The 8,474-nt window shown below is 23.7% G+C and overlaps 1 non-coding gene across 1 annotated transcript; it reads right to left on the bottom strand.

Moving 5' to 3' along the window:
* Positions 1-5,987: 5,987 nt before the first annotated feature.
* Positions 5,988-6,067, bottom strand: TRNAL-CAG (transfer RNA leucine (anticodon CAG)). The gene has a single exon. It is a non-coding gene; the product is annotated as a tRNA-Leu (tRNA).
* Positions 6,068-8,474: the final 2,407 nt, after the last annotated feature.

Below are 8,474 nucleotides of genomic sequence, written 5' to 3' on the forward strand. Positions count from 1 at the left end.
ATTACAAAAGAATAAATTACAACCTTTACAAGATTGTTTCAAAAGAAAATCGCTTAGTCTCGATTCACCACTAGTTCGAATCAATACATCAACCCTTTTATCATAAAATGTTGAAATCTCGTTGTTCATTCTCAATTCATCAGAAGAAGAGTATGCAAAAAATACATTTAAATTAATATCATTGTTAAAATTAGTTTCTTGCATTATATGATCAAAAGTTTTAATGATATCCTTTCGAATAATATCTCTTCTTCCATAGAAATTCACCTTGGGCGAGAATTTGTTCTTACCTTGAAATGTTAATCGATTCTTATTCTGAATTATAAGATTCATAACGTTATCAACCTCAATTTTTGAACGATCGAAATTGGCCAAGGAGAAAGCGAAGAATGATGCATCTTTTATACCCATGTCCGAACAGAATTCTGCAATCTCAATCATCTTTTCAAAACCTATTTTTTTCGAAGATAAATCGGAAATGCATTTTTTCTTTCCATATCTACGATTTCCGTCCATAATAAAAGCAATATTTGATATTTTGTTATCTTTGTCAGCATTACAATATTTCATTCCTATCTTTCCTATGAATTTGCGTAAAGCATTGATCTTAGATAATATTCTTAAAAGAATTGAAATTCTTCTTGAATTCAAAACCATTTCAAGGAAAATTATAAGTTTTAATAGAAGAAATCTCTTTGCCTTATTATACAGTAAGCCCATTTTATGGGATAAGATGAAAATCAAAATTTTCTTATCAATAAATTCAATTATGACTGGAATTCCAGGATTAATTTAGACCATAAATATATGAAAATTATTTCCAGATTTAATCAAATAACGATTTAGTATAGCTCGAAATCTTTCTTTAAAGAAATATATAATTTGAAATACTGATAATCTTTTTTAATAATAATAAATATAGTCATTAGAATTTATTGGGTTATTAATTTTTTATTTACTTATTATTACCTCTTTAAATTTCTTGGAAATTATTATTATGCTTGTTGTATTAAAATTTCCATATGGTCATGTCCTCTTAAATATTCATAATCACTTTATCTGTCGACATAAATCCTCTGAAAAGACAGTATCTTATTATTTTCACGCTGAAATTTTATTTAAATATACCCTGTTACCATTTTTTGTCGTTCAATATTTTTTACTATACATTGTTCTTTTGCCACAGTTAGATTTATGATTTCAGAGACTGAAAATTTTTTTATCATCTGTTGTGTTAGATTTGATAAATTTGATTTTATTTAAATAATATTTAAATACAGTAAAACACGGTCTTTTCTTTACAATATATATATAAAGCGGCAAAAAGATATGTCCGGAGGAAAGGTAAAGGATTGTATTTGGAAATATCCATTTCTCTTTAAAAAAAATTACTTGGAACGATAATAATACAAATTATATAACTTTAAAACCACATTTCGCACTTATAAATAGTGGCGTTTTCAAAAATATCATTTATGAATTATTAAATACTACATGTCCAAAAAGATAAAAAGGTGCAAAAAATATAGATTTACTACCCATAATTTTTTGTTGACTAAAATGGTAAAAACCTACATAATCCTTGAAAAAGAATAAGAACTGAAACTTTAATTGTCTAATAGCATTCTGTAATGCACCATATTTAAATTTATATATTTAAATCATGCATTATAAATAGAAAAGGATGGTAGATCAAACAATTATATCACTTAGCCGAAATTTTTAATTTTTATTTATCATCAAACAACAAAATAATTATAATTTCATAATAAAGATGGCTTATTTTTGGTGTTTTTCGTATTTGTAAGATGCGTAAAAATACAGCCCAGAAAAACATTATACAAATAAAAGAAAAATATAGAAAATCAAATGAAAAATATAATAATTTTGACTCTTCCACGCCGCGTTTATTTGATTAAGAATTTTATGAAAATAATTTTGAATGTAATTAAAAACCCTTTCATATGCATCATTTATAGAACACTGATAGCATCTTATAAAAAAATTAAAAATGTATTTTAATTCGTTATTATATTGGTATGGAAGCAGAATGTTCTTCTACATTCATTACTATCATAAATTGTTTCTGTGTGGAATTTAAATTATATTTTACGAAAGTCAAGACCATTTTAATAGCATTATTTTATCTTAATTTTCTCATTTTTGTAGTTTTACTGGTAATAAGTGTTCAAGTAAAGCCTTTAATTTTACTTTGGTTTTATTTAGTTCGTTCTATATAATCACATTTGCGTCTTTACCTTACTCTATAAATCTTTTTATTTCAATATTTTCAAATTCAAGTGTTTTTGATGTTATTTTTTTGTCTATGGGTTTCGTTTGTGAAATCTAGCTCTTTAAAACATAATTAAGAAAATATGTATAAATTTATAAATTGATTGATCGTCTTTGTGCCTAATGCCTTTGAACGATTCTTCCTGCTCATCAGTAGAGCTATTTATATATCTATCAAAAAAATTATAACAATATATATGCAGAGATTTTTTTTTATAATCTAAAATGATTTAAAGTCAAAAATATATACGAATAAAATAGGGCTTTATTCTTTTCTATGAAATTATCGATATTTATTTGGAAGTTTGGTTATCCTTGGTCGAATATTATTCAATATATTTAAAAATACATGGGTTATTTTTTATATTATTACTTATGATATAATAAGGCTTTAAAAATGAAAAATAAAGGTTTTATTAAAATATAACATATTCAAAAAAAATTGATTGTAGACAAATGTAGATCAATTTTTAAACAAAATAAAATAAATCAAAAAAAAATGAGCTTATATTCCACATTGTTTATTGTTTTTAATTGAAAAATACCCGCAAACATACAAAATTTAGATATTGTAAAGCCGAATTTTCGTTATAAACATTTAATAAAATATTTTATCGGACATAATCTTCATGTTCAATAATTACTTTCTGACATCATAATTAAGAGGGTTATAATTTTTTGAACGGGAATTCAAATATACTAATTTAGCATATTTATAAATCTTTATACGACAAAAAATATTTATTATGATAAAAAATACTAATTGCATGGAAAATATTTTTTTCTTTACTTCTTGTTGCATGAATATATCATTAAAAATAACTAAATATATCAAATAAGTAATACCTTACGTAAAAAATTTCACAGTAAATATTCATCAATTATTTATATAAAATTCATATTACTTTTTATATATTTTTGTGTGTATTACACCCCTTTTTTTGTCAAATACGTTCTTAAAAATAATTCATATAATTCGAGTTTAAATTTGTGAATATAAGCTATTTTAATTGCTTAAAATAAACAATTATATCTAAAAATAACCCTATTAACTTTTATTCACAAGCCGTATATTAAGGTGTTTGAGATGCTAATGGAATCTGAAGCATACATACGAATAAAATAATTGATAAAAACACTTCAATGTTGCATCTTGTTATTTTAATATACATTGATGAAGATTTTAAAGATGATATCATAATAATATGCATGAAAAAAATCGATTTTTCTGCAAAAAAAAATTTGATTGCTCTAACATGAATAGCTAAAGATTAAATTTACCCTTTAACAGGTAAAAAAACATGATGGTAATCTTTATATATCAGAAATACATGAAATCTAAATACCATAAGTCTTATATTGAAGTTTTAGGCTTCAAAATTAAAGCATACGCACAACAATAGGATTGAGGAAATTATTTAAAATAAAAATTCCAAAAATGAGAAGATACATCTAAAATTATTTTAAAGATATAATAATAGAAAGTGGTATTGAGAAATATTAGTTACAAATATAAATCGTTTGTCTAATTGCACGGATTTAAATGACTAAAACAGACTAATTCATCATCAAAAATTGTTGATTATGTTGGTTTTTACCATGTTTTATACAAATAAATGAGCTGGTTCGAAAAAAAATGATACTCTTATATAAAAAGGTCAAGGATGTTGACCAAAGAATAAACAATATGTATATGCATAGTTTATATAATAGGATTTATCAGACACTTAAATCAGAAAGTGTTAAGGGGTAATATAGAGGAGGTTTGCAAATATATTTATTGTAATAAATATTGTCTTAATCTATATTAGTGAATTATTGTAATGCTTAAAAATATATTCAAAGAAATAAAAAAAAAGAAATAAAACTAAATAGAAAGATTTTTATAGTGTATATTATCTGTAAAAGCTCTATCACAAGCCCTACTCTTTGAATATTGCACACAAAAGTGTGACCAAAATAAAATTCTACAAAAATTGGTTCTTATATTTGATAGAGATTATTGAAAGCTCAAATAATTACACAGAGAGCATGTTTATATTTCCGAACATGCAAAATATCACATAGCTGTAGAGATATAAAAAACAATAGTAGACAAATCTACGGAAAAAAAATACCTTCGATTATGAACTTGAACATTATGATGATGTTTAAAAGACTCCACACAATTAATAAATGTAAGTTGAAGTAATTTAAGCCATGCTTGTATTGATTGGATACTGCCTAGAAGCATTAACATGTTGATGGACTCAAATTGAAACGTATTGACCTTTTTTGACGTTTTATAAATTATTCGAAATATATCAAGAAGTTTTTAGAATGTATACTTAAACTAAATAATTTATAAATTAAAATCGTATTGAGTTGTAAGTATCCTAACAGGCAGAATATTTTTTATTTTTATTTTAACATTAATAAATATTAGAAATGCAAATAGATTTTTAATACCAGATATGAATGATTAGAGAAAATAATATTAATGTGCTATTTTTTTCCGTTAATTTTTATATTTTTGCTTCACATTTGGGTTATTCTCATTCAATTATAAATAAAATAATGAAGAAAGGACATCTGAGCCTTCTGTTTTTGATTATTGCATAGAATGTATTTATTTGGAGATATTGAATTATATTCACGATAATAATATTCTAAGACATATATTAAATTACGTAAAATTAAATGAAAGAAAAAACATTTAGGGCCAATTCTTCTTTTAGGTGAAATGATTTTTTTCTTGTTTTATGCACTCATCAAGTATGTATGCAATAAAATTCTTAAATTATAGAGTATGGCATACTAGAATATGGTAAAATAGTTAAATAGTGCGATGATAGTATGAATTACCATAAATGAAAAAACGTTTGATTTAAAGATTGGTATTATTAACATAATTAACGGTATTGGTCTTTAAAATTATAAATTTTATATTATTTTGTAATAAGTCATTTATTATGATTTTTCTTTAATCTATAATTTTGTTTGTGAAACGGTTCGATAAAGAATAAATTTGAAGTATTTTCTTATGCCGTCGAAAATATATGAATAAAAATATTGTCCGCTTTGAAAAAGTTTATGAATATTTATAATATTGTGTAAATATGCAACGAAAGAGTTTCTTCAGGACTCTTTTATAAACTTAATGCCATGAAATAATTATGCCAATAGTTTAAATATACTCTTCGATGATAATAATATATTTTTCTTGGCTGAATTGTTGTGTTAAAATTAAAACAAGGTGTATTATAGACCATACAACAAATTATCGTGTTTATATTTGTTATAAAACTTTCATCTTTATCGAACTGTATTATATGTTTATTTTACGGGAAAATATTTTTTTTATTGATAAATTAAATTTCTATTCATGATTTAAGTTTGTTCTTTTTATTAATTACATATACTGAGATGTAGACAACCCATTAAAAATATCACACAATCCTTTAATGCATCTTTTGACACCTTTCATTAATACATCTTCATTAACTAGGTTTCTTCTATCAAATGAAAGAGTTAAAATGTCTAAAGTTTAATGATAAATAAAATTGTACTATTTTTAATATTTTCGAAAAACTGATGCAATACATTTATATACCAAATGAAAATTCTATAGTGTATTTAAAAAAGAATTGTATGAAGATATCAAAAAAGTAAAATTTGCTTACAAAGCAAACATAGCGGAACAGAAAATTAATAACTGACAAGAACGGGATTCGAACCCGTGCCTCGAAAGACTACGATCTGAACGTAGCGCCTTAGACCACTCGGCCATCTTGTCATTTTGCGAACAGAATTATATTCAAATCAGAAAAGCAACAAAAAAATGCTCGTTGGTTAAAGATAAATAGATTCTTTTTTACTATTCTCCTGTTGACAATTATATAACGAGGACGTTTTTTGTTTTATTGCTTCTTATTACGATTGTATTTTAAGTTCACTGAACTGAAGTCATCTTCAATATGAATTCTTATGGGCTTATTAAAATTTCTAAATTATAGCTTTTTCTCATTTATGTTTATTTGCCTCAAAATATTGAGTCATTAGTTGTTATCTAAATAAAAAAACATGATTTTAAAGATAAACATCTCACCATGTTTTTAATCTTTGCTAAATTTATATGATTAATATTAGAAAAATCTTTTATTATGGAAATTAGATGTTAACGCTTAAGATAAGTATAATAGTGGATTGTAATTACGAAACTGATATAGTTTGTATATGTGTCTAAAGCATTGCTTGGAGTTCCTCATTTCAAAGCTATAAAAATGTTGTTTAATAATCGCTTCCTAGACATATGATAGATGTACAATTCAATATTGAAACTTATAAAATAAAAGGCGATTATTTTCATATACCTATTGTAATATGTTTATAACGTATTCATAAATATGTTTTGATAAAATCATTATGTTTAATTAACCGATATTTCCCCCTTAAAACTATCGTTTTTAAAGGCTTCCTCTTTTTATGATTTTTTTTTGGAAATTGAATGATCATAATCAATAGAATTTCGAATATTTCAGTGGATTTAAAATATTCTTAAGCTATTATTACTGAATATTAAAAAATTACAGATGTACAATTATCGCCTATAAAAATAACGTTGTGTTAAATTTAGTTCATGTTTAATAGTGAAATTTTAATTTCATTAAAATTATATATTTCCAAATTTCATAATGTACTAAGCATAAAAATTATATTTAAAAGGGTAAATAGCTAATTTCGAAGATGTACTTATATTAAAATCAGATATTTAGAACATGTCTTATATAGAAAAGGTTTTGCCACCAATTAAAGTATAAATATATGTTTAAGTATGTTATTTGCCAACGGAAGCGGAAGAATGTACACAAACAATGGTATTATGAAAATACTTAAAATTTAAAGTCTTGAGCGTAGAATATGTATTGAGGATGACTATAAGAATGCTGTGCCTTATGTCATCTATAGAAAATGTGTAATATTGAGCAATCTAACGTTTTGCGGCTGAAAACATGAAAATTTAGAGGGAAAAATTATCCCTTTACATTATATAAATTTTTTAAATCAGATATTTATATATAAAATAAAATAGCATGGGGTTAAAGCTGTATCTAATCTATTATTTTTATGCAAAAAGTTTGCAGATTATTCCAGGATAAATATAATTTAAATCTGATATATATCATTTAAATATTATAGCATGAGTATAAAACTAAATTTATCACAAAACCTATATTGAAAAGTTCGCAAATAAATTTATCATAAACTAATATTTAAAGATTTTCGCAACTAAATTTATCATATAAATAATAATAAAAGAGTTTTAAACTGAATTATAGGATAAACTAGAATATAAAGGGTTCACAACTGAAATATGACTGGTTTTAGTATATAAATTAATCCTATAACTAATATTAAAGGAGTTCGCAAATGAATTTATCACACAATTTATATGAAAAGAGTTCGTGTATAAATTAATCATATAACTAATATTAAAAAAGTTCACAAATGAATTTATCATATAACTAATATTAAAGGAGTTTTAAACTGAATTATAAGATAAACTAGAATACAAAGGGTTTGAAACTTAAATAATGAAGATTTTGATAACTGAATTCAATATATAACTAATATTAAAGGAGTTTTAAACTGAATTATAGGATAAACTAGAGTAGAAAGGGTTTGAAACTTAAATAATGAAGATTTTGATAACTGAATTCAATATATAACTAATATTAAAGGAGTTTTAAACTGAATTATAGGATAAACTAGAGTAGAAAGGGTTTGAAACTTAAATAATGAAGATTTTGATAACTGAATTTAATATATAACTAATATTAAAGGAGTTTTAAACTGAATTATAGGATAAACTAGAGTAGAAAGGGTTTGAAACTTAAATAATGAAGATTTTGATAACTGAATTTAATATATAACTAATATTAAAGGAGTTTTAAACTGAATTATAGGATAAACTAGAGTAGAAAGGGTTTGAAACTTAAATAATGAAGATTTTGATGACTGAATTTAATATATAATTAATATTAAAGGAGTTTTAAACTGAATTATAAGATAACTAGAATACAATAAATTTGTCATATAGCTAATATTAAATGAGTTCGCAAATGAATTATAAGATAAATACACATTTAAGTCGTACTATTTAGCGTATAAGGTAAATGAAAAGAGATTTTTAACAGTTTTTG

The sequence above is a fragment of the Rhyacophila brunnea genome, unplaced genomic scaffold, assembly GCF_057557595.1.
Source record: "Rhyacophila brunnea isolate RB1 unplaced genomic scaffold, BYU_Rbru_1.0 scaffold_125, whole genome shotgun sequence".
In the NCBI taxonomy this organism is placed as follows: Eukaryota; Metazoa; Arthropoda; class Insecta; order Trichoptera; family Rhyacophilidae; genus Rhyacophila; species Rhyacophila brunnea.